Here is a 26,989-nt window from a genome sequence, read left to right as displayed (position 1 = left end):
GAAGTCACCACCTAGTCAGGACCATGACCATAAATCAAGGGTACACCGCATGTAAAAACAAGCATTGGCATAGCCAATAGGTCTCGCCTTTGGGACCTTATAAGTGTTTAGGTAGATCTATTGGCTTTGCCAATGTTTGTAATATATGTTATAGAGAAGTTAAGTATTAAAATGTTTAATAAGCTGTCATTGAATTCCAAGTTTCTTTGGCAACAGGAGAAACAATGTAACTGCATCGCAGAGGTACATAACTGTAGAAACAATCACACAATTAAGGAAATGTATACATGTATAAATACATAAGAGTCAACAATAAGCGGATCTGCCCAGAACATATATCAAACGTGAACCCCTGCCCAGAACATATATTAAACGTGACCCCCTACCCAGAACATATATCAAATGTGCTTCCTTTAGTAAGCAGTGCACATTGGATTATAAATACACAAATTGATTGCGCTGTCAATCCGTCAAATATCCTGCATAACCACCGCCATCCAGCGGTATAAAGATCATATATGGACTTCTCTACAAGAGAGGAATGAATTGCTGGGTGATACCCATCCGAGAGCTCTGTGAACAGTTTTTGGCATAAGCGAGAAATGCGCGCGGCTCCCACGAGTCACTCTCGCACTGACTATCTCATGGAGCTGTAGGTACTGCTGAGGGCTTGGCAGGGCCTCTGTCCGGTGCTCTGATAGCGGAAAGAAGTGAAGGACCTGAACACCCCCCTCCGCCCGAAGAGATGCAGTAAGGTGTTGCCGCTGCACGCACGCAAGCAACCCGGTTTGTCAGCGGGGGAGATATGGGAAACGCGGCCGCCCGCAGCCTAAGCATACGGGCGGTGTAGCGGAGAGCGCTACACTTTACTGAACTAACCGGCTGCTTCAGTGATATTAACACGGGTGCTGTTGGGGCAGAGGAGCGAGCGGGCTGCTGCCGCGAGCACCGCAACGAATAATATGCGACATTGAGGCCATTAGCGGTGCAGTATTGGCCTGAAGTAGCCTGAATAGGAGCGGCCGCCGTCAGACATAATTAAAGCGAACTGCTGCATCATTACTGTCCGTGCCGGCCAGGCGGGAGCGAAGGGGAGTGAGAACCACCGATACGGGCACTACAGCGACGTATTGCAGCCAATGAGGAGCAAGCTGCCACACTGCCTACAGAAAACAAGCCCGGGAGTGGTGTGTGTGTGCGTGCAGTCTTCACTTTTCAAGCACTGCACTTGTGCTTGTGGTGCGCCCTGCTCGCTCCCGCAAGGTGGATGCCACCACAAGCACAAGTGCAGTGCTTGAAAAGTGAAGACCGATGGGCTAAAGGCCCTCCTAGAGCAGCGCGCTGCCTCTGCGAGACCGAAACATTAGGCCCATGGGCCATTGCATGCGCCACTAAGGAGCCGTGCACCCATTTCTGAAAAAATTGTCCTGGCTACAAACCATATGCTTACTTGGTAGCTCTGTGAATTAGCGTGCAAGCTCCAAATACTGTTTCTCAGAAACATGGAGGGGTAACTTTTGCTATCTCTGTCCAACCTGAGATGTCTGTTTTGTGTGCGGTAACTTGCATAGTTACCAAAGTGGTGCAAGTGTGGAGCACTATTTGATTTCACTAAAAAATAAAAAAATATTCCCGCTCTCATGCATACTTGTAGTCAAATCATATTTGATGAGCAAAAATAAGCAAAGAGTGATATCGACATGCAAAGTGTCAAAGATTTCCCCTCATACCAGTCATCTATAGTTTATTAATGTCTGAATAACTTTACCTTGGCTTGCTATTTATGAGGTCGGTACATTTACGGCTCAAAATACAGCTGCAGCAATAACACTAGGGCTCTTATTACTAAAAGTGCACAGAGTTACTGCATGCTCGCCAATGGTAACAGCAACAAGCTGCCCGATTCATGTTGTATCGGGTGTGGTATTACCGAGCAGTCACACCGCACCCATGACCACTTCCTTTTTGGGCACCAATTCTACCTGCTTAGAGTCATCTGCTCAAAATGGGTGGAATTTGTGAGAATAAATGGATCAGAATTCAAGAAAAACATGAGGTAAACATCAGCTCCTGCACCTGCTCCCTATTCGAGGCCTCACAGTTGTAACAACTTAAATGCGTGGTAATACCACCCAGTACTGGCAATACTGTGCCTGGCTGGTATAAACCACATCATGTTGCCAGCTGACTCCTAATGAGGGCCCAGGCGTGATACACTTCAAGGATACCTTGTGACAGAAGTCCAGATAAAAAAATGGTGCACCAGGGTCCCAATATTATAATTTTTCACGACTGCCTTATTACTTTGCCTATACCACTGGGCAGTGGCGCTTATGACACCAGAATCTTTCCATATTTCTAGGAGCCATTTTGAGACTTTGTTGCCTTCTGCTAGGGTTCTAATGTCCTCGGGATTTAAATAGTGCGCATGAAGCTGCCACGGAAGGTGAAGTAGGGCGTCTCTTGATCTCGGTGACTCCATGTTTGTTTATTGGCTGGTCCATGACCGTGCCATTGAGGAATGTGAGACACGCAGAGCATTGCACCGGGGCAGCTGCCTTTCACATGCACGGCAGAGTAATTTCATGGCCGTGAGAGGACACGAAGCTGACACCACAACTCGAGGGGTGGGGGGCACGGGGGGTCGACACTAACAATATGCAGCGCACCCAGAGTTTAACGAGTGTCATGCCAATACCTGACACCGCCGCGTCGAATCAAAGGCCCAGTCACAGCTGCATGCCACCGTCGGTGTCCCGAGAGCTTCGAAATATGGCCCGCTACAATTACAGAAATGTTGACTGGCCACCTGTCGGGCCCCACAAAAACGGCATCGAGTTTCGGGCTCCTGAGCCCACCTTTCACCGCTTGCCGAAGCAGACCCTCGTCTTCTCGCACCACACTGCACGGCGGGCTGCTGCTGAAGAGGGGATTTCAACTGTAACGGAAGCCAACCTTCCTAAATTCAACTTTTTTCACATTTCAAACGGATGAGCTTGTCAGTAGCGCAACGGCGTGTAACGGCAGCGAGAAGAGATCTTGTGATCCAGTAATGGAGCGTAGCCAATCACATTTATTACCTAATCATGGACCCTAAATACTGAGATCAGTTTGGAAGTCAAAGAAATATAATGAGACCACCAGTTGCACTGCGTCACCGAAGTGTCTGGAGAAGTGACATGTATCATTTGAACACGGCCCGGACAGCGCAAAACTGTAATGTATGATGTATGTTGTGTGTAATAAAACCCAATAAAATTTGTTTTAAAAAAAATCATTTAAACACCGCGCCCTCTAATGGCATCAACGGAAGTAGCCCTGCATAACCACTGAGCCTCTCTGATGACATCAGATGAAATGAACTTAAACGACCTTTGACCTTTTTACATCACAGGAAGTGGCACCATACAAGCTGAGTCAGCGCTGTCACTATGACCACATGGACTGCAGAATAAAAGTGAGGCAGGTTTTAATTCCATGCACAGAAAAGTATCGCCCGAATTTTTGATGATACATTTCCCCAAACGATGCCCAGCATTGGCAACAGTATCTGTTGAGAAATAGTTATTCTCGACTCAAACCTTGCATGGTCCAATAACATTAATGTATTGATTGAAAATTACTGAAAAGAAATTAAAAGAAAACAGATGCAACCTTTTGTAACATTTTGCAACAACAGTAGTGAGGATTTTGCAATAACGAAGTGAAACTAATTGGCTGAGATTGGGGTAGTGGCTCTAGGTACAATTCATTGAAACCTTTAAGGGAAACAGAAATTTGATAGGAGATCAAAGTTGATAATGATAGATTTCCCTCACACATAGAAATCTAGAAGAATTGGTCACCCTTGCTTACTCTGATAAACAATTCTATATCACTTCCCAGAAATTTAAACTTCAAACACATTTGAGGATTTTGACTTCTTGTCATTTCCACACACATTAACTGCCCTTACTCCAACACACTGCATGGGCTTTTCCGTAATACTGTTAAGACAGCTGCATGAAAACAAACATTTCAAAATGTGGCTCCTCTTGAGGATGACTGGCAGAATTCACCCCCCACCTTCATCTTTAAATATTATTATTTGATTCCAGTGGTGAATAGAGTACGGCTTTGTGCGCATTTCGTCGTGCATTCTACGTGCTGGGCAAGATATCATATTTTGAGACCACACTCCATACTATTTTTTGACACCTGTTGAAGGAACTCAACTGGCACAGAGGAACCCCAACAATGACATCTCAGGAAGTAACCTCACATGAGCTTGGACGTCCATGCTTATAATACCAGATGTGACATCACCACACAGCCCGTGGCAATGATTATATAAAAGATACTGTATCAAATATCTACAAGAAACATACAAATACAAATAAAATACACCTATAACTCTCAGAGTTAAATAAAAGTCAGGCATAGGAGTAAAATGTGTGAGCTAAAGGGACACAGTTTGATCTGTAATTACCACTGCCTCCAACTCCTGCAAGGAGATTTTCTCCATTGTGAGAGAATTCACCTCACCTTGGTCTAACACCTCGGACCAAAAACCCTCTGGTACCTGGGCCACGGACCTTGCTGACTTTTTCACGAGCAAGATCCAACGCATCCAGGAGTCATTCCTGGCACCGGCGTCTGCGGGCCAGACCGAGCCCGACATCATCACACTGCCACAGGCCGGGCCAGGGGCGACGTTGAGTGTGTTTCCTCCAATCTCTGCTTTGGACTCCCTGGCTCTTATGGGCAATCTAAAATCGGGTTCTCCCCTCGACCCTTGTCCTGCTAAATTTCTAGCGAAAGTCGCGGAGGTGATCAACCCGCTGGCTAATCCACTCTTAAATCTTTCGCTAAGGCTTGGTGTGGTCCCGCGATCCTGGAAGCAGGCGATGGTGATTCCCTTGCTCAAGAAACCTGGTCTAGACCCGAAGGCCCCTGTTAATTATAGGCCTATCTCTCTGCTGCCGGCCCTCACGAAGACTCTGGAAAAGCACGTCCACGGCGTGCTCTCCAACTTTCTTGAATCTAATGAGATCCTGCATGCCACCCAGTCGGGCTTTCGTCCCCATTTCAGTACTGAGACAGCGCTCCTGGAGGTCTCGGAAACCATTAAAGGGGTTCTGGACTCTGGGGGCAAAGTCATGCTGGTGATGTTAGACCTGTCGGCGGCGTTCGACACCGTTCCACATGATGGTCTTCTCGCTCGACTTTTCGAGATAGGCTTACGTGGGACGGTGTACGACTGGTTTTCTTCTTTCCTAGCCGGCCGCCGGCAATCGATCTGGGCCCCGCCTGATTCCGCCGTGATGCCGCCTTTGGGAGTCGGGGTCCCTCAGGGCTCTATTTTGAGCCCGACCCTCTTTAACATCATTATGACCCCTTTGGCGGCATTGGTGGAGTCGCACGGTGCCCAGATCGTATCCTATGCGGATGACACCCAGCTCCTCTTCTCTTGTAAGAGAGGAGGCGACTTTGATGGGGAGAGTATTCGGGATTGCCTTGGGGCTGTTTTTCATTGGTTCCATCTAAACAGCCTTAAGTGCAATTCCGACAAGTCCGAAGTACTTTTCTTTGGGTGTGACGCAGAGCCAGATTGGCAGACCTGGTGGCCACCGGATATGTTCCCTCCGTCCTGCTCCTCTCAGGTTGCTAAGAATCTGGGGGTGAAGATGGATAACAGGCTTACCTTGAAAGCCCAGATCCTGGGGGTGTCGGGCATTTGCTTTGGCATCCTCAGGATGCTGCAGAGGTTCCTCCCCCTGTTATCCGTGGAACATAGGACGCTGACAGTTCAGGCTCTGATTGGGTCCAGGTTGGATTATTCCAACGTCCTCTACCTGGGCCTTCCAGAGTACTTGCTGCAGCGGCTCCAAGTGGCACAGAACGCCGCTGCCAGGGCAATCTTTGGCCTTGGTAAGCGCTCTAGGGCCTCGGGCCTGCTGGCAACTCTACATTGGCTTCCTATCCGCAAGAGGATCGCCTTTAAGGCGCTGACCTTGGCCTACAAGGCTCTTCACAAGGAGGGAGCCAAGTACCTCCAAAAGAGGCTGGCCTTTTACCATCCGACCAGGTCTCTGAGGTCGGAAGCCCTGTATCTTGCTGTTGTTCCCCGGGTAAAGAAAGCGCGTCTCGGAGGCCGCTCTTTTGGACTGTTGGCATCTCAGTTGTGGAATTCCTTACCACTGGCCCTGCGGGGAGCCACCAGTCTATTGGCTTTTAGGAAAGGCCTTAAGACTTGGTTGTTTATTCAGTAGACGGTCTTTGTGAATTTCTGGCCCACTCTTCTTTTAGTCTTCTTATTAGCTGTTATGTTAGTATGTTGCACTTTTGTTTCCTTCTCCAATAAAGCGCCGGGACACTCTTTCTGAGTAGCCGTGCGCTATAGAAATAAACAATTAACATAACATAACATAACACTGAATGAATGATACGTCAACCACCAGTTAGCAAGGCAACGAATTTAAGTCACACACGGACGGACGTTAATGCCACACTCACAGACACGCTGGTGAACTGTGAAGAGTGCCAACCATGTGTAAATCCTGGTTAGAGAGAGCCAGTGTATCCTCAACCGACTGGCAGTTTGTAATTGTAGTCAAGAAACAAAGTCGTTCTGGAAAAAAACGTGAATACGTTTGAAAAGCAAGGAGCAGCCGTGTTAATTTATTTTCAATTACACAGAAATGCGAGTTTACGACCAGGCAGTCCATATGGGGAGGAAGATTGTGGACCGCTTGCCTGGTCTTCGAGAAGACAAGAGGTCGCCACAGACAGATAAATGGCACCACAAGTCAACACGAGGCTCGTGACAGACGCCAGCTTCACGGAGGGAAACGCAGTATGTTGGTGCATAGCGCGTGCAGGGCCAGGAGCCAATTAATAATGGAGCACTTTAGCATATGCACGCGCCCTCCGTCACTTTAGAATAAGCACGCGCCCTGAGTTGCTTCCACATACGCACGCGCCCCGAGTCGCTTCCGCATTCGCACGCGCCCTCAGTCCACGGCGGGCTCTGATTGCAGCTGCACAGCACGAGGCCGAGGAAACACACGGCGCCTGCTGAACCGGGCCCTGCTCTCCCAGGGACAACATGCTTTATTGTTAATTCTGCCCCTGAAGGCCTTAATGGATTCCGCTTGATCGAGCGCAGCTATGCATTAATTCCAATACATTCTACCGGTTTTCAATGCATAAAAGTAATACGAAGTAAATTGAGGCGGCTGTCACAGGCATTATAGTACAGATGGCTAAAGTAATCTCTCTAAAGTTTGGTATTTGGACCAGGTTCCTCAAAAAATCTGCCAGTCGGCTTCAGTCGATACATTTGTATCTACCCTATTCGAAGGTGAATAAAGGTTTGCGTTTGTCCTGTCAAAATGAACTTTAATTCACATTGTACGCATTAAAAGTGGGGGTGGCATGTGGATAGTGCTATTTGGCAGGGCACAAGTCCTAAACAAGCATAGTCACTTCAGGGCCACAGGAACCCCCCGCCCCCACATAGCCAATATCCCGCAAATAACACACAGACACCAGTGTTGAGATTGGGAAATATTGCTGCAGGTTTATTGTTACATACAACATTATGTAATCACGTTGGGTTATCTTACGGGCAATCCAAGGGCAGGCCGCATTCTCGCCACCTGCCCGCCTGATGAGCCAAACAGCACAGTGGCAACCAGCCAGCTGCTGCACCATTATGGTAATACACTACTCACGCCCCTTGCAGGGCGTATCTAGGCAAACCCCCGGTTGCACAGGCCCACAACCGCCCGAAGGACTACTGGGGCGCCGACTCGGATTCCTAGACCTCCCATGAGGTTTCTAGGTTAGGCTCTGGCACCCCTATGTGCCCGCTGAAGTACTGTTTCGCACCTCTCTGTTTCCGGATTGCCCTGTAACTCCACCTGCAACGAAAAAAGGAACACATTAAACTCCCTCAGGAGTCCCCCCCATACTTGACACTCAGGGTTAGAGGTAGGGAGGGAAAGAGTGTCCCGACGTGTCTGCCGCAACGTCCGGAGCGCCAAAGAGGCCGCACAATGGCCGGGGGGTGAGATATACCCTCACCCTGCCCGTGCCCCCGGACGTGCGTCACCTGACCGCCCCCCTCCACCTAGGCAACATGCCCTGAGGAGGGGTGGCCAACTTACCAGCTGGGGGAGGGCGGGGGCAGCCCTCCGTGACTAAGGGCCCGCCCTCCTGATGGCCACCGGGTGGCCTCGGGCAGGCGCATTTACAATGCAATGGTCTCGGCATTGTTAAAGTTAGAGCTATTGACATTGCTCATGACAGGGACGGGTCAATAAATACTTCTATAGATACAGCAAGGCCCACATTTACTAAAGGTTTGTGCAAGAGATCTTGTGACACAAGTAGCAGAGTAAATCAATTTTTGCATGAAAAACGCCAATGCAGTCAGGCACAGGCAATCGGTATTATGGTATATTGCCTGAAGTACCTATTTGTACTGGGGGGTTTTCCCTGAATCACACATCTTCCATGTCTGATGTCTGTGCTGCTGTACAGTACAAATAAGTCTGACTTTAATGGGCTGCACTATCAAAGACACACTCATCACTCTGAACTCACACTAGCACTGTTCATCCCCTGCACTTGTAATTGTGGTTTGGCTGTATGTATGTAGTAGTGTATGGATGGATGGATGGATGGAGTTTATGGGATGGATGGATAGTATGGATGTCTGGATGTAGTGTTACATGTTTGGAATGTAATGTATGGATGGAGTGGCTAAAGGATGTATGCTTTGGGATGTATTGTTGGATGTAGTGGGATGGATGTATGGATGTATGGTGTGGTGTTATGAATGAATGTAGTGTGGTGATGGATATATGGATGGATTAGGGGATGGCTGGCAGAATGGAGTGGATGTTTTGTATGGATGGAATGGAGGGAGGCTATGGATGGATGGAGTGGTGGATGTAAATAGGGATTTAGTGGGATGGATTGTGATGGATGGAGTGTGATGGTTGGATGCAGTGGGGGGATGTATGGATGGAGTGGTGGGATGGATGGATGGAGTGGGATGGATGTATGTCTGTTGTGGGGGTATGAATGAATGTAGTGGACTTTGAAGCTGCGGATCCAGGTTCGAGTCTGGTTAGAGGCTCAACATCAGTGTGATTCTGGGCAAACCACTTATTCTACCCGTGCCTAAAAAACACATGAATGTGTCCCTCCATAATGCATCTGGCGCTCATGTAAAGCGCTCCGATATCTTGGGGTCGAGTTCAAGCAGTATAAAAACTGCAACAACAAAAAAAGATAATAATTGGCTGAGGTGGGATTCGAACCCATGCAGCTAGAGTAAAAGGCTCATACAGGTCACTGGCGTGCAAAAATACAAGGGCTAAATATACGGTGCTCAACTACTAGGAGTGGCCCGGCTATGCCTCAAGAGGGTGTGGCTTAACGGACAGATCGACCGACTTTGAAGATGCGGATCCAGGTTCGAGTCTGGCTAGAGGCTCAACATCAGTGTGATTCTGGGCAAACCACTTAATCTACCCGTGCCTAAAAAACACATGAATGTGTCTTTCCATAATGCAACTGGCGCTCATGTAAAGCGCTCCGATATCTTGGGGTCGAGTTCAAGCAGTATAAAAACTGCAACAACAAAAAAAGATAATAAGTGGCTGAGGTGGGATTCGAACCCATGCAGCTAGAGTAAAAAGGTCACTGGCGTGCAAAAATACAAGGGCTGAATATACGGTGCTCAACTACTAGGAGTGGCCCGGCTATGCCTCAAGAGGGTGTGGCTTAACGGCCAGATCGGCCGACTTTGAAGCTGCGGATCCAGGTTCGAGTCTGGCTAGAGGCTCAACATCAGTGTGATTCTGGGCAAACCACTTATTCTACCAGTGCCTAAAAAACACATGAATGTGTCTTTCCATAATGCAACTGGTGCTCATGTAAAGCGCTCCGATATCTTGGGGTCGAGTTCAAGCAGTGTAAAAACTGCAACAACAAAAAAAGATAATAAGTGGCTGAGGTGGGATTCGAACCCATGCAGCTAGAGTAAAAGGCTCATACAGGTCACTGGCGTGCAAAAATACAAGGGCTGAATATACGGTGATCAACTACTAGGAGTGGCCCGGCTATGCCTCAAGAGGGTGTGGCTTAACGGCCAGATCGACCGACTTTGAAGCTGCGGATCCAGGTTCGAGTCTGGCTAGAGGCTCAACATCAGTGTGGAATAGGAAAGGCGAGCCCTAATAAAGCACACGGACAGGGGGGGGGGGGGGCGGGAACGTACAGCGGGAGGGGGGTCGGGAAGGCCGCAGGAAAAACATGAAGCACACGGACAGGGGGGGGGGGGCGGGAACGCATACCATCCAGGGCGCCTCGGCATTCCCTACAGAACCAGCCCCGCCGCCCCCAGACACGGGCTCAGCAGGCAGCCCAGGACCTAGGTCGGGCGCTCCCGGGGGTCTTGGGGAGGGGGCAGAGGGTAACATTGCACGCGGACACCTTCATCTCTCCTCTGCCATGCCCGTGTGGGGCTGCTCGACGGACACTGCTGGGTCTTCTCACTCAGCAGCCCCGAGCGCGCTGTGCCACACTGGGAGAGGAGCAGGGGGGCAGAGCTTATCGTGCAGCGGAGGAAAAAAGGAATACAAGTTAGGGAGGAGGGCACAATAGGAGGCAGGAGATGGGCGAGCTAAAAAGACGAGCGCAGCTAGGGAAAAAGGCATCACGGGGTCATCACGCGTCTCTGCCTGTTGCTGCGTCTGTCAGGGCGAGTCACCGCGCATCGCACGTCAGCCGCCGTCCAGGCAAGTAGGGACCGGCCTGTAATCCGGTGGCACTAAAAACGGCACAAACGGGAGCAGAGGCAGAGGCTCGATGCTTACCTTCACTGCGGTGAAAAAAATGGCGGCGCAAGCTTCCGGAATTTTTCGAATTCGGGGGCGTGTTTTGCTGTCCTGAGTGACAGACGACGTCACAAGCTAAAGAACAGCAAAACTTACGCCCCCGAATCCGAAAAAGACGGAGCTTCTTTGGAGGGACGGCTCTCTCCTCCAATGGCTGGCCTCCGTTTAGGAAGCCAGCCAATGGTGGAGAGACAGAGCAGGGAGGCGGGTTCTGAAGCCTTACTAAGTAACATTAATTCTCGGATTTATATTACCGAGACCTAAAAACGAAGTGGGGGACGCTGACGTCACAACAGGAAGTGACGTCACGAAAGGTGGCTTGCACCATCCAACTCATTGCCTCCCCTAGCTCACCCCTTAAATGAGATTGCATCAGAGAAGCCAGCGCGTGAGCAGCATTCTGAATGAGCTCCGATCTCGCCCCAGAGGCCAAAGAGTGAATGTGTGGCTCCATTTGCTCCAGTTATCGAGCTCCCCGGTAAAATAAGTTGGGGAACGCCGTCCACCCGCGTGGTACCTCGATTCGAGCCCTGCTATTTGGACTATTTACATAATCCAAGTAGTGTGTGTGTCTCATATAAATTCGAGTATTTCCTGTTTGCTTCATTATGTGAAATTTCATTAAAAAAATATTTAAAAAAAGACAAAAAGCAAGAAATTTGGGGAAAGTTGCAAAACCAACATTCTTTGCAGTAACAGCAAGGATTACTGTGGTGAGAATACTACCAAGGAGCTAGGCCCGTAAAAAAAGAAAAGGTATAGATCATTTCGGGGTGGGCAGGAAGGGTTCTAGACTGGGTGCCCCCCTAGTGTAGGGTGTCAGGCAATGAGTGAGGTAGGTAAAGACCTTAAGATAACTCAAGGCTGTAGGAACCAGACTCCAACTCACCAACATCCAGATTGGAGACAGAGGGCACACTCTCTTCATAGAGATACAAAGTCCAGGGTGGTCAACAAGAAGCCAAAGATCACATTCAACTAGATCAGATTGCAAAGAATAAAAATTATTTGCTCCAATCAAGAAACCTCTGACAGCACAGAGTCTTCACTAATGTCAGCCTCTGGATCAGACATAGAGGAACCACAGGCACAAGGTGTTCTTAAATGTCAAAACTATACTGTGGACCATGAATTCCAGGCATAGAGCATGGAAACTGACCCGACAGTGACTAGAAACACCCCGGTCTTAACTATGTGGCTGCATGTTCAGACAGCAGTCCAAGAGTAATCAAAGATTCTAGGCTTGGTACGCATGGAGCGAGTGTACACCGTTCATTGTAAGGGCACTCACGCTCCCCCTGTTCACATTCCTGAAGGTAATGTGTGCAGGGGGCTTCAAATGAAAGAAGAAAAAAGGAGGTAACAGTACTGATGCCCACAGAAAACCAAAATAAGGAAGCACCCAAGACAGCCACGGCCGGTAGTAGGAGTTCCTGCAGGGCGGTGACGTGGGAAGGGGCAGGGTGGGGGTAGCAATGTATGGATTACGGCGTTTAACAGGTAAGTAAACATATAAATAAATAAAACGAATTTCGTTGCGTGCACTACATCACCAAATGCGATGCAGTGCACGCAACAAAATTTGTTTTATTTATTTATATGTTTACTTACCTGTTAAACTCCGTAATCCATACATTACTACCCCCACCCTGCCCCTCCCCCTCCCCCTCCCCACGTCACCGCCCTGCAGGAACTCCTACTACCGACTGCGGCTGCCCCAAGAAACACATCAACACATTCAACTTTGCATTCAAATTTCAGAAGCAAGATGGGGAGTATTGTCAAGCTCTACTCTACCCCACAGATTGCCACATCTTTAACATATCTCATCGCAGCTCCAAGTACACAGCAACTGATTAGAGCACCCCTGAAGCCCTCAAAGACAACATCTGATGCCATAATACACACACTCTCCAGATCGTGCAAACCAGCCAGGGTAATTGTAACTGTAATTGTAATTGCATTTATATAGCGCTTACTACCCCAGAAGAGGCGTCAAAGCACTTTTTCGGTGAGTAGCACGCTACTCCGGGACCCATAGAGGATTAGTGTTGAATTAGTATAGTGAAACATGCAAGTACATTTTAAGTGGTGGATAGGTTAGTCAGTTATTTGGATTTGGAATGATAGCAGAAGGATAGAGGAAAAAAGGTATGTATTTATATAGTGCTTGTTACCCCTGATGGGGTGTTGAAGCACGCTATTCAGGAAGCCCATAAAGGATTAGTGGTGAATTAATATGGTGAAATGTGAAAGTAATTTCAGTGGTGGATATTAGTCAGTTATTTGGAGTGAGAAGGATAGCCGAGGGATAAAAGGGGAAGAAAGGTTTGCATTCATATAGCACTTGTTACCACTGATGGATGTTGAAGCGCTTTACTGGCGAGCAGCACGCCACTCCGGAACCCAAAAAGGATTAGTGTTGAAAATTAGTACAGTAAAATATGAAGTAATTTGAGTAGTGGGTATGTTATTCAGTTATTTGGGTAGAGAAGAATAGGTTGTGGGATAGTGAAGGGAAAGAGGTTTGTATTTATATAGTGCTTGCTACCCCTGGTGGGGTTTTGAAGCGCATGTAGCACTCTACTCTGGAACCCATCAGGTTTAGTGTTGAATTAGTATGGTGAAACATGAAAGTAATTTTTAGTGGTGGATATGTTAGTCAGTTATTTGGATTGAGAAGGGTTGGGGAGGGGTAGAAAAGAGGGAAGAGTTTAGAAAGGTTTGTTTTGGGGATCGGTATAGTAAAAGAGGTGTCAGATAATGCAAGGAGGGGTAGAGTAGGAGAGAGTATAGAAAGGGTTATTTTGGGGATCATAGTAGTGGTGTGGGGTTTGGGATAAATGAGAGAGTGGATGTAGAGGATATATTGATAGATGTATAGGATGGGAGATAGGGTAGTGCATTGGAAAGAGGAGTAGAAAGAAGTTTGAGATGAGTCATAAGGTCGAGCTAGAAGATATATTGAGCGAAGTATAGGCTGAGAAATAGGAAAGTGTATTGGAAATGCTACATTAGAACAAAGTGATAACAATATAGTTCTATAAGGGAATTGAAAGTACATAGATGCAAAAAGGAGGTATGTATATTGGGCAGCATTTCTGGCCCTGGCCAGTCTCGAACCGGCTAAAACAGGCAACTGCCCTTGTCCTCTTCGCCCTTAACAGGTTCAAACAGGCAACTGCCCTTGTCCTCTCTGCCCTTAACAGGCTCAAACAGGCAACTGCCCTTGTCCTCTTCGCCCTTAGCCTCGCGCCCGGGCTGAGACGCCCTACCCCTGGCCTTTTATAGCCCTAGTAATCATGTGACCCCGTCAGCCAATGGGAACCCAAGTCCAATCACAACACTAGCCCTGAAAATCCAGAACCAATAGGAGAGCAGCCAATCTTAGCCCTAGTCCAAGCACCCAATCAGTTCAAAAACCCTGATCTCTACATCCAATAGAAGCCCTATCCCTACCAGTGGGCCCAACCCAAGTCAAAGTACCAATGGCACAGGAAGCCCTAGTCCCTACTTCCAATAGAAAGCCTAACCCTACTATTAGTCCCGCAACTAGTCTAGCAACCAATCACACCAGAAGCCCTAATCGCTACTTCCAATTAAAGGTCTAACCCTAGCCCTAGTCCCACCCTAGTCCCCACAAACAATAACACAGGAAACCCTAGTCCCTACTTCCAATAGAAATCCTAACCCTAGCCCTAGCCCCAACCCTACATTGATTGAATCACAGACCCAAAAACCAATCAGAACACTCAAATACCCAACCAATGAGGACACTAACCATAATCCAATAGAAGCATCAGATACAACCACCAATCAGTGTATACATGTACCAACCACTAGCAGACCATATAAGGTCCCAGCGACCTCAGACAAGGTTTGCTGGCCAGGGAGTTGGAAGCTGCTTCTCCTGATCAGAATCTCCTAGGAGACAGACAGGCTCAATCCACACTTTCGACTTCTGCAGGTAAAGGCCTCACTAACTTGAAATCTAACAATACTGTTTGAATAAAACTTGACTCCCTCTCCTGGCCAAAAAATGAAGTGCACAGTCTCTAGTAAACACAGTTTAAACAGCTCACAGAAGCACCCTCTGATGTAGAATATCCCTGTTGCTGGGGGGAGGAAGGGGGGCTGGGTTCACTGGCTTGTTAACACAAAATGGTGGCTGGGGGTTCACTGTTTTAACATACAAGTTTTAGCCACAGCAATGGAGAAATTTGGAGGGAAAACTGAATAGTCACCAGGAATGAGAGGGAAAAAACTACAGAATTTGGACTGCAAATCCCACAATTCAACACGTTAAATGGAAGCAATCATGGGCAGTAAAAACCACAAGTTTAAAACACAAAACAGGTGATAAAATATGCAATCACAGGCAGGTTAAAACTACAATTTAAAACTCTAACAACCATAGGCAAAGACAGTAATCACAGAGAGGGAAAATTGTTTTTTTAAAACTTTTGTTTTTGGGAAGAGACAGCACTAATCTGCCTCCTTACCACTTCCTGGACTCTACTCACTGCAATCTGGGGCCTAATCGCAGCACCAAGCCCACAGGTGACGTGACTGAGGCATCCCTATAGCCCTCACATGCAACAACCAATGCTTACCACATGGGTTACGCTACATGCATTTTACCACCTGTGCAAACCAGCCAGGACACCATCAACCACAACTTATTACCCTACCATGCTTCCGCAATATTAGCATGCCTTATAGCAGCATTGAGTGCACAGTGTCTTGACTGGAGTAAATATCTTGCCCTAACGCATGACACAACATGCAATACTTCGCACACAGGCCACACTGTCAATACACACTGTACCAACTAATGAATACCAGGCAGCGTTGCCTCAAATAAAACCATACCGAGCAGAGCTTCAGGATACACTAGAGCCCTCAGCATGTTTTATAAATTATATCATATGAAAGTCCTTGTCTGAGATGCTGAGGAACACTGGCCATTAAAGAAAGCCTGAAAGGACAGGGAAGGAAGCGTTCTAGAAAGGCAATAGATCATTATCTAACTGAGGACGGCCGAGAGGTGTACATTTTGGGGGATTTGGGTGGACTTATTTCTTTTTCTAGATACTGATCAGATTGTAATATCTTTCTTATTGCTGTTCTGTTTATTCTAAAAACATGAACACACTATTAAAACATAAATCATAGGATACAATGAAGGTATGTGCATAAAACTACCTCATAATGCATCAACAGATGTATATATTATTTCATTAAGTTGTGTTTATCAGGACTCAAAGTTTATTTAACACTTCAAGATAGGTAGACAGACAGGCAGAAAGGTAGATGGATGGATGGATGGATAGATAGATCGATATGGGTGGATGGATGGATGGATGCACGCACATTCTGTTCTCCCTGGAAGCGCCCACAGGTGATTTAGAATGTGGTGGTGTACTGTGCTAGTCTCCTCGCTCACTCCCACACTTTGCACGGATGCTCTTTAACTGTTGTTTCAGCCTTCAGCTCTAGGGGGGGCAGCTGCCACCTGCCGTCGTTATGAGTCTGACCTGGGCCCATCTGTATAAACCTGGCCTGTTGCTTTTAAGTGCCAGAAGAGTGGCTCATTGTGAGCCCGGCTGACACTGACACAGTAAGTCAGTGGTCCTCTGGGAGAAATAAGTGACCCCGCCGCCGACCTGCCATTCGGAAAACCTGAGTGCCTTGTCTCCAGCCAAGGGCGCGGGGCGGAGCCATTCTAGAGTACTCCCTATGATTTACGTATTTTCCAACACTCGACCAAATAGATGATTGTTCAAACAAAACAGCCGAATTTTATTACCTTGCAGCACTGGCTATCTCTCACCAAGCCTTTCCAAGGCCACTTGAGCACAAAGAGAGAGTCTAGCACTGCACTGGCAATAAATGGCTTGTGAATGAAGTACAGTAGACTTCATAACAGTGCACACATTGAAGACGCAGAACGAGAACACCAGGCACTGTTCATCTAAAGAATGAATCCCAAGTGCTGGGAATCAGCTAATAAAGTCTGGCATCTGAGATGTTCAATATACAAAAACTATTCATTCACATCAATAATTCTGAGTAGCTGATGTTTCAAAACACAGTAGGGACAGATATACGAAATTTCCGTTCACAAAAAGAGATCACAAATGGTGCACCAACTTTTTTAGCAAATGGAAAATAATTTTACGAACTAACCAATGTACTCGCAGGTTGGTTCACTCAGGGCCTGACTGGCTACCGGGCAGTTTGGAATGCTGCTGAGCTAGGGGGTTATTTGGTTGATGGGGACCTGCGTGTACTAAACGAAATTCATTTTGTTTTCATTATTTCGAAGTACACGCAGGTCTCCATGTACGAAATCAGCCCCCAATGCTGTAAAATCTTCCAGCAACTCGGCACAGTGGCGTAACGATAATTGAGGGGCCCCCCCTGCCAGGTACGTGGAGGGGATCCCTCTGGACTCTATTAGGAGCTCTCAGGCTGAAGTGCAGTGCTGAGGGGGCCCCCTTGAGCTTGAGGGCCCCCCCGCACTGCGGGGGATGCGTGGGCCTGTGTTACGCCCCTGGCTCGGCAGCATTCCAAACTACCCGGTAGCCAGTCCGGCCCTGGGTTCACTAAAAACCAAATTGCAGTGGGTTGCAATCTGACCAACCTCATCAATATTCCTGAGGTAAGTTGCAAATTTCAACTTACTATGATTTGATGCCATCACAGAGATGTTAACCTTCTGGGGTCAGAAGACCTACATGTCTGTGATCACATTTAAATAAACTAAGCGTTTTTTTAATGCAGGCCCTTAAAGGTTACAGGGCTGCATTTAAAAAGAAAAGTATATCTTTTTAAAGTTTGTTTGATAATGGGAAGTGGTCCATAAATCACTATGTGAGCCCGGCTCTAAAACCAGGGTCTCAAATGATTACAGTATTGACGAGCCCTTCAAGAAATTAGCCACTTTTTTAACAGTGCTTGAAGGATAAAATTGACAGACAGGGACCTTGTTTCCTTGAAAAAAATCCAGGTAATCGCCTACTAACACAGATGCGCCACAGCTGAGAAGTGACAGTACCCTAGGTACCCTTTTTGCAAACCTGTCTAAAGTTATGGTACTCTTCCACTGAAAGTAGAATTGTTAGGACTCTCCCACAGAAATATGCTACTGCTGCAGAAAGGCGCCGCAATCTGTCTATAACAGCGGTGCACTCCGCTACGTCGTTGTGATGGCCAGGTGAGAAAAAGGCCTAGGCCAAAGGGCACAGGGTCTTTATACCCCACTCTGGCCATCCCGGCAGCCACAATTCTGGCCGCCTGCCAATTGTGAGGCGCGGTGCCGGAAAACATGAAGGCTGGATCCGGTTTTGGCTGCCCAAGACCGGCATCAAGCTGGATTGCGCGGGTCCCAGCCGACTGGGGCCTGGGTCCTAAGCGCCTCATCCATTCCCCCATTTTGGGGGGTTGACGCTCTGTCCAACTGACTTACTGTGTCAGTGTCAGCCGGGCTGACAATGAACCACCCTTCTGGCACTTAAAAACAACAGGTCAGGTTTATACAGATGGGCACAGGCCAGACTCATTACGACTGCAGGTGGCAGCTGCTCCCTGGAGCTGAACGCTGAAACCACAGTTAAAGAGAGTCTGTGCAAAGTATGGGAGTGAACGAGGAGACTACCACAGTACATCACCACATTTTTAAACACCTCTAGGCGCATCCAGGGAGAACAGAATGTGCATGCATCCATCCATCCATCTATCTACCTAGGGGGAGGGCGAAGGACCTGGGGCCCCTGGTCATCCTCGTGGCGGGGTCTTGAATACATAAGTCACTCCCCACCAGTTAGATGGGGGCGGGAGGTTCCTTCGGAAGCAGTCCCCCTCCCCCTCAGGACAGTACCGAGGGGTACGGTTAGGCTGTCCTGGGCCAACTAGAGGATGTACACCAGCTTGCGGGCTAAGGCGCACAGTTAGATCTCGGGGGTCGGCACGGGGTACCCTGCTCTTGTCCACCTTTTCTGCAGCCCCTGAGGAGCTTGGTGTTCGGGGGCGGTGCCCATTTTGAGGACAAGGGTACAGGGGCATGGGACTGCCCCTTCCGGATGCAGGTGGTTGCACCTTGTGTGGTCCAATAGTGTTCAGGATTGCGAGGTGCCCCCTTGGGGTAATAGTCTGGATATTCTTCTTCAATTTTCACATGTATTTATTGTATTGACAGTTTGTTTCCTCATGATTTTGACACTTTGTATATGATTGATTTACATATAATTCTTATGATTTTATGCACCTTTTTCCTGTGTTAAATTTATCCGATTTACACATACGTTGCTATGTTAATATTGAATAAAATGATCCACAAAATAAGCTTATCTTGTGTCCTGTTGGTAACTCGTTTGGGTGGTGTTGGATTCCTGTCCTATCGGTGGTTCCTGGTCCTAGGTCCCCTGGGAGAAATAAGTGACCCCACCGCCGACCTGCCGATCTAAAAACCTGAAGGCTATGCCTGCAGCCAAGGGTGTGGGGTTCGGGGGGTAGAGCCAATCTAAAGAACTCCCTATGATTTACGCTTTTTTCCAACACTAGACCAAATAGATAATTTCCCAAACAGAACAACAGCTGAATCGTTAATTGTATTACCTTGCAGCACTGGCTATCTCTCACCAGCCTTTCCAAGCCCACTTGAGCACAAAGGGAGAGTCTAGCGCTGCACTGGCCATAAATGGCTTGTGAATGAAGTACAGTAGACTTCATAACAGTGCATACACTGAAGACGCAAAAGGAGAACACCAAGCACTGTTCATCTAAACAATGAATTCCAAGTGCTGTGAACCAGCTAATAAAGTCTGGCATCTGAGATGTTCAATATACAAAATCTATTCATTCACATCAATAATTCTGAGTAGTTGATGTTTCAAAACAGAGTATGGGCCAGATATACGAAATTTCCATTCACAAAAGAGATCACAAATTGTGCAGCAACTTTTTTTGCAAATGGAAAATAACTTTAGGAACTAACCAAAGTACTTGCAGGTCGGTTCACTAAAAACCAAATTGCAGTGGGTTGCAATCTGACCTACCTCATCAATATTCATGAAGTAAGTTGCAAATTTCAACTTACTATGATTGGATGCCATCACAGGGATGTTGACCTTCTGGGGTCAGAAGACCTACATGTCTGTTATCACATTTAAATAAAGTAAGCATTTTTTTAATGCAGCCCCTTAAAGGTTACAGGGCCGCATTTAAAAAGAAAAGTATATATTTTTAAAGTTTGTTTGATAATGGGCAGTGGCCCATAAATCAGTATGTGAGCCTGGCTCTAAAACCAGGGTCTCAAATGATTACAGTATTGAAGAGTGTTTCAAGAAAATAGCCACTTTTTAACAGTGCTTGAAGGATAAGATTGACAGACAGGGACCTTGCTCCCTAAAAAAAATCCAGATATTTGCCTACTAACACAGATGCGCCACAGCTGAGATGTCGCAGTACCCTAAGATAACATTGTTGCAAACCTGTCAAAAGTTATGGGACTCTCCCACTGAAAGTAGAATTGTTAGGACTCTCACACAGAAATATGCTACTGCTTCAGAAAGGTGCCACTATCTGTCTTTAACAGCGGCGCACTCCTCTGAAGAGGTGCTGTTACTCTCCCACTTACAATGTTGTATTACCCTGGTTGCATTGTTGACAACATTCCTTTCAAAGTAAGATACAAGTACTTAGACTGACTTGAGAATTTAATTTGCAATTGCAAATGAGTGCAAATATTATGAGCTGGCTTTCAAAAAGTAAAGGAATTGTTGTCATGATGGCACATCTAGGATACATTTAAATGTCTTATGCACTCCCTCCATAAGAGTTCTTCCAAGTTTTTCTATTGCCACCCAAACCATCGAAGTTCTTAGTTAGAATTCAGGGTCACCTTAGAGTGAAATGGTTTTGTATCTTCATCCCGAACAGAAGCTTTTACAATATTCTGAGGTTTGCGGGGTCAAGTTGGGATTGTGCATCTGGTGATTAGAAATACCAGACACTTGTAAGCAAGATGGTCTATTTTCTCAGTAGCCTAAGGCCAGGCCCTGACCTCAACCTTGACAGCCAGGCCCTGTACCCAACATCAACTGTGCACAGCTTGGCCAACTGCAGTGGGCAGGATGAAGAGCCTGGCCAAAGAATAAATATGAACTTCTCTGCATGATGTCACTCCAGCTTTTCTACTATAAGAGATGCTTCATTCTTGGAATTGCGGCACTGGATTACCATAGATGCACTAAAGGTACACTAGTCGCTTTTGTCTATGCTCAGAGATTGGTCACACAGCAAGCAACTTGTCTTGATATTAGCTTTTTCTTCCCCTTCTGTGTAAAAACACACATACAATTGACCCTGCTGGTTTATCTGTGTCATTAACCCTTTATCCTGAAGTATGTTCTCCCACAGGCTTCAGATCCAAGTCATGTGCCTTTCTCTTAAGAGTAAGTGATGAGATGTTGACTCTGGTGTCTTCTGGGGATGCCTTGATGTACCTGACCACAAAATATTACGAAGCGATGAATGAAAAGGTTGGACAAGCGACAGTGGTTCTTCTCACACTGAGATAGCTCAGACACAAGGAAATCTACAATGGTCTGCATTCAGCGCAATGCATTATTCAATGCAAAGCATGAACACATATGGTTCAATCAATAGAAACCTTTGATGTATTATTTTTTTGATGTTTGTAAGCCTATTTGTTAGTACACAAGCTCACATATATATAGGGCTGGCCATCCTTTTCTGAGATTGTGGGCCTAGCCCTTGAAAGACTACATTTATATTTGTGAAAAATATGTGCATTTTATTGTTCTTAATATTATTTTATTTGGTGATGTTTAAGGTCAGGCTGTTAATAGCAGTATGCACTTATAGAGAACACAACTTTTTTTAACCCCTTCCATGCTCATGACGGAACGGTTCCGTCATGAGCTACGGTTGAGCTGTGCTCATGACGGAACCGTTCCGTCATGACCACGCCCGTTTCTATTACCGCCCAGCACCGGAGGGGGAAACGCGGTCGCGCTGAAGAGGTTAATGAACTTCAAGGTCCATTGGCTCCAAGAAGAGGGTCCTGCCTTAAACCGTCACTGGTAAAAGCTAAATGTCCTGTTCCGAGCCCACAGCTTCTTGGGCCTGCAAGTTTACATAATATGAAACAAAAATGTACAGCTAGGATCACACATGCAATACATGCATTACTGCTTAGTCTTAATGTTTAGGTAATGTCTGGGCCGTGATTGTCAGTTACAGTGAATAGTTACTCCTTTCTAATGTGACTAGTTGAAAGACGTAGCCCGCAAGACCGAAACAGGAAGTTGCACCTCTATACTTAATTTGTGCGCATGGGACATCCTCATCTGAGCCCTTGCGTCACCGAAAAAAATATTAAAATTATGAAACTACACATATTACTAATTAAACGTAATACTTTTCAATTATAATATGCAATTATAACCTGCAATTATGACAAGCCCATCTAACGTTCTAATGTGGCGAGCTCACTGGCCTGAAAGCAGAAGTTTGTAAGCAAAAAACAAGATGTCCTACACTGAAAATTCATGATGTAGTCTTGTGGACTTCCATTTTCTGACTTGCTCAATAAGTTGCAATATAAAAGAGATCTCATTGGATATCGTTTTCATATTCTTTCACGTAAAAGTAGTTCCAATTGGGCACAGAAAAAGCCCTGTCTTTGAGAACTAATACCAATATGCTTTCTAAAGGAAGGAGTGCACCAAATCTTCAGAATGAGGAACCATCTTGTCACCTAAAGCAAGAGAAGAGGAGGTTGCATCACAGCAGGAGACATCTAGTGAAACAAGACTGAACCTGTTGCAGCTTCAACATCTTCTGCCATATTACGAATCAGAAGAAGAGGGAGAAGAATATAAGGAGTCCCAAGTGATGGAATACTTTTCACATCTGCCAAATGAGAAAAAGCTAATGCTGTGAAGTGTTGTGCAAAGTATTCTACAAAAAGATGTGCTGAGGAAAGCCCAAAAACATTTATTTGGTAACATTTTGAATCAACAATCTTGTATTGTCATTTGCACGCCAGTCATAACGTCATCTAAAGTAGTAGCCCACACAGTCTACAATGTCAACAGAAAGCCTAATTACATTAGAGGCACTCTGGCCATGATGTACAAAGGCATTTTGTGGTTGCAAATCCTGTGATTCATAAAATCACAAGGTTTTCACCCACAAAATGACTACTAAGACCATTTTGTGATTCAGTAACAGGTTTAGAAACCAATTTCTGTGTTTAGGGCATCTCTGCCAAATTGCAATTCACCAAAGTATTTATCAAGGTTTTGTGTCGGAAATCCAGAGGCATAGCACTGACATGTTATCAGCACCTCGCAGGAGGTGGTGACCCATTCACAAAGGGAATTGGGGTACCCTGGGGCCCTCTTCTCCTCTCCGAATGTTAATAAAATGTTTGTTGGGGAGTAAGCAATAAATACAAAATAAACTAATTTTTAAAACAGTTCTACATTTTATACAGGTTTGCTTCATTTAAAAGGAGATCACACATATGGTGGTTTCCAAACCCCATCAGGCATCATTAGAGTCATGGAATTCAATTGGAGGTAGTGGCAATTTGAAACCCACGTCTTTAATATTCATGAGGTATGTAGGATTGTGACCCATTATGATTCAGATTTTCAAAAAACAACCTATTAGTACATAGATTTGTGCTTACAAATCTTTACTTATTGTAAAAATACTGGTCACAATTCGTGACTAAGATTTTGCGACCAAATATTTGTACATCTGACCCTGTATTACAGGAATCCAGCGATGGACCAGTGCACAAAATATTTTACACCAATAGCTGTCACCTCTTGGCAGAAAGATTGCTCTCTGCCCATTGAATTCTATGATCCTAGTTCACACTATCAGTTTCTGCAGATGTTTCTATGTGCAGGTTACAATGACAGCAGCAGGAATGTACATGCTGAGTTTTCTGCTGTTGTGAGTTTCCGTGCATTGAGATACTCATTTCTTTAACCATTGCGCGCAGACTGGATTATTCAGTCTACAGCATAAGATATGCAGGTGTATACTTGGCAACGAAAGGGAGATTTCAAGAGAATATTTGAGGCTTTGTGAGTTCCCCACAAAAATTGAGATCCTAACCAATTGCACGTGTAAATCTACGTCTTTTGGCTTTTCTGATTTTTTTGTAAGTTGGTCCCAATCTGTTTTCTATTTGTTTATTATATGTTTGTTTTCAAATTAACATTTTAGCAATTAAAAAAGAAGCACATTCTTTATGCTTTAACTATAATAAATGCTAAACATCACAAACACATAAAGAGTGTAATATATGAGCATCTGTTGTGCAATGCCTTCCTGTTGTCTGCAGAATCGCAGCTCTTTCCACGCTCTTAGCCCTGGCAGATCAGGTATCGCGAGGGTTCTGTGACCAGGCACAAGGTCAGGGTATCTGCCATGCCGTCAGGGTGACAAGCACTCTCAGAAAGCATATCCATTGACACAGATCGCAAAGCCAGCTCGGCATTCGTGGCACACAGCCATTTTCAGAAGTTCTCTCCCCCAAAAGTCCCCTCGTTCATCAGTCTGTGAAATATGAAACATCTGCCTCGGGCTACCCAATATGACCTCAGAGGACTGCAGTGACCATAGAGGGATGTTCTGATTGACAGGTTGGAGAACAGCTCTTACCCAGTGTGCCCTGCAAGCCTCATTGTCCTGATTAAATGAGGTTGTGTAAAGTCCCCGCCACCTTTGACCTTCCTGATGTTGCCATTTGATGTTTCTACTGAGCCTGCAGTTTACAAAAGGCATTAGTTAGTCGATGTGCGAAAGCTGCACCTTCTACCTCTACCTACAAGAAGTGTGTGAGTACACTGCTGTGGGCTGGGGGTTTGGTAGTATTAGGAAGGAGTAAAGGCGACACACAAAGAGGAAGAAAGCAGTAAGCATTCTGCGGGTACTTGTAGACGTGCTCTGCTTTTTGACACAGCAAAGTAAAAAAAAAACTGCAGAGTTGCTGCTATTAGGCCGCGTTTCGAGGCATATTCAGTAAAAAAACACTCTTCTGTGGTGAAATTTTTCACCTGCATAGAGGCAGGGACACCGCTTAGCGATATTACAGAGAGTAAAAGTTGTCTATAAGCTGTGGTACTCCACAATCGTGTTGCCAGTGACTACTAGAATACACCTCACACTTCTGAGGTGTAGGGTGGTAGCAGAGGCGCAACTAGAGTCAAATTTCGGGGGGGGGGGCTAAGAAAAAATGTCGGGAGGGCTGAATCTTTAGGCAATCGGCAGAGTCGAGCTGCAGGGGCTCTTAGAAGGGGTGAAACAACAACAAAGCCCCATTAACATGCACAAGGTCTTTTAAAGACCTGTGAAGTGCTCGGGTGCGGCTGTGAGCAGGCCCGGGAAGTGTCTCATCTCGGGCTGCCGCACACGACGGGGTGGGGGGGCTGAAGCCCTTTGAGGCCAATGGGTGTTGCGCGCCTGGGTGGTAGTCCTGCCACTGGTGGTGGGGAAGCCATCGCCTCCAGAACTCCAGGTTGTTCTCGGCACTGAAGTCATGTAATTGACATCAAGGATGGACAAATAGTGGCCATATGGGCCCCAATGGGTTGCAGGAGCCCTTTCTGTCTTATGAGAAAGTCACACAGTGACTAACATGTGAGCACTTCACACATCCATGACAAGATGGAGCATCACAAGACTGATGGAAGTGGACACACAGATCACCGGGCATGCCACATGCTGGTGAGACATACCAATGGTAATTGATAATGCCGCATGTAAACAGTCCTGCGGCACTGCACCTTCCTATCTGCCTCCTGGACATAACAAAAAAGAAGAAGGACACTGGCTAACATACCACTGGCACACCTTCTGAAATGGTGCAGTAAGAGAAAAAAAAGATTGGATGTATACCCACAGCTTCATTGTGTTTATGATGTATCCATTTTACGAGGACGGCGCTGATGAGCACCTCTATTTAATCTGCAAGACCTTTGCGAGACTGAAAATTAGGCCCATGGGTCATTTGCATTACATTACGCATCTCACATACTTTAAAATAATTGTATGTAATGTTTCTGAAGTTTAATTGAAAAAGTAGTAGATTATGCAGAGCTCTACTATGTGTCTGGACTAAATAACACACCACATATGTACTGATGTGCTGAACAAGAGGAGCAGTCCAAGTTCACTCCCTTTTGATTATGAGACAAATAAGAAGTGCAAAACAGCTTACTCTTCACCGCCTTCTTTTTTGCCATCATCGTTATTGTAAATATGTTTCTAGTTGTGCATATGTGTTTTTAAGGAACTAGTAAGCAGCCGACAGCAGAGGCTCGGTGCAATAAAAGAAATATACAGGTTCCCCCACCGTTAATAGAGCCTTCACACAAAACACAACGCAAGACAACGGCAAACAAAACTGGTAATAACAATTCACTGGAAACACCTTTGACTAGACTATGGGCCTAATTTAGATCTTGGAGGACGGGATACTTCTTCACAACGTTGATGAATAGCTTGTCTGCCGAAGCATAAATACCATTATGTTCTATGAGATTTATCTTTCGGTGGGTGGTATATCTGTCACTGGTTGTGATAGAGTAGCCCATCGCCAAGATCTAAATCGGGCCCTATGTGTTGTGGGATGTCTATTGACCTGTTTGATCAAATGTGTATACATTTTGTAACTGGTTATCATTTTTTAGATTCTGCTTGTGTAAATATAAAAATAAATGTTTCCAAAAAAGTTTGCTGCAAAGTAGATAACGGAACAAAATTCACCCAATTTTCTTTTTAGCAAATACAGATTTTCCCAGTATTAGATTCTGATCTAGAATCATCTTGAATCCCCCCTTCCACAGCTTCTTGATTGGTTCATTCTCTTCATCTCTTGCCTCACAGGTTGAACATTGCAGTAGCCACTTCACCATTACCTTGCTCAATCCCGCAAACCCCTTGACAATCATTTCAATGATGCTGTAGTCAAGGCATGTGCAAAAGTAACTAGATCTGCGAGTTGGGAGGATACTCTCTGGTGTGTGTTTTATGATGAGCACAAAGAA

This window comes from Lissotriton helveticus, chromosome 2_1, assembly GCF_964261635.1.
Source record: "Lissotriton helveticus chromosome 2_1, aLisHel1.1, whole genome shotgun sequence".
In the NCBI taxonomy this organism is placed as follows: Eukaryota; Metazoa; Chordata; class Amphibia; order Caudata; family Salamandridae; genus Lissotriton; species Lissotriton helveticus.
The sequence above is the reverse complement of the archived record's forward strand: the minus strand, read 5'-3'. Positions refer to the sequence as shown.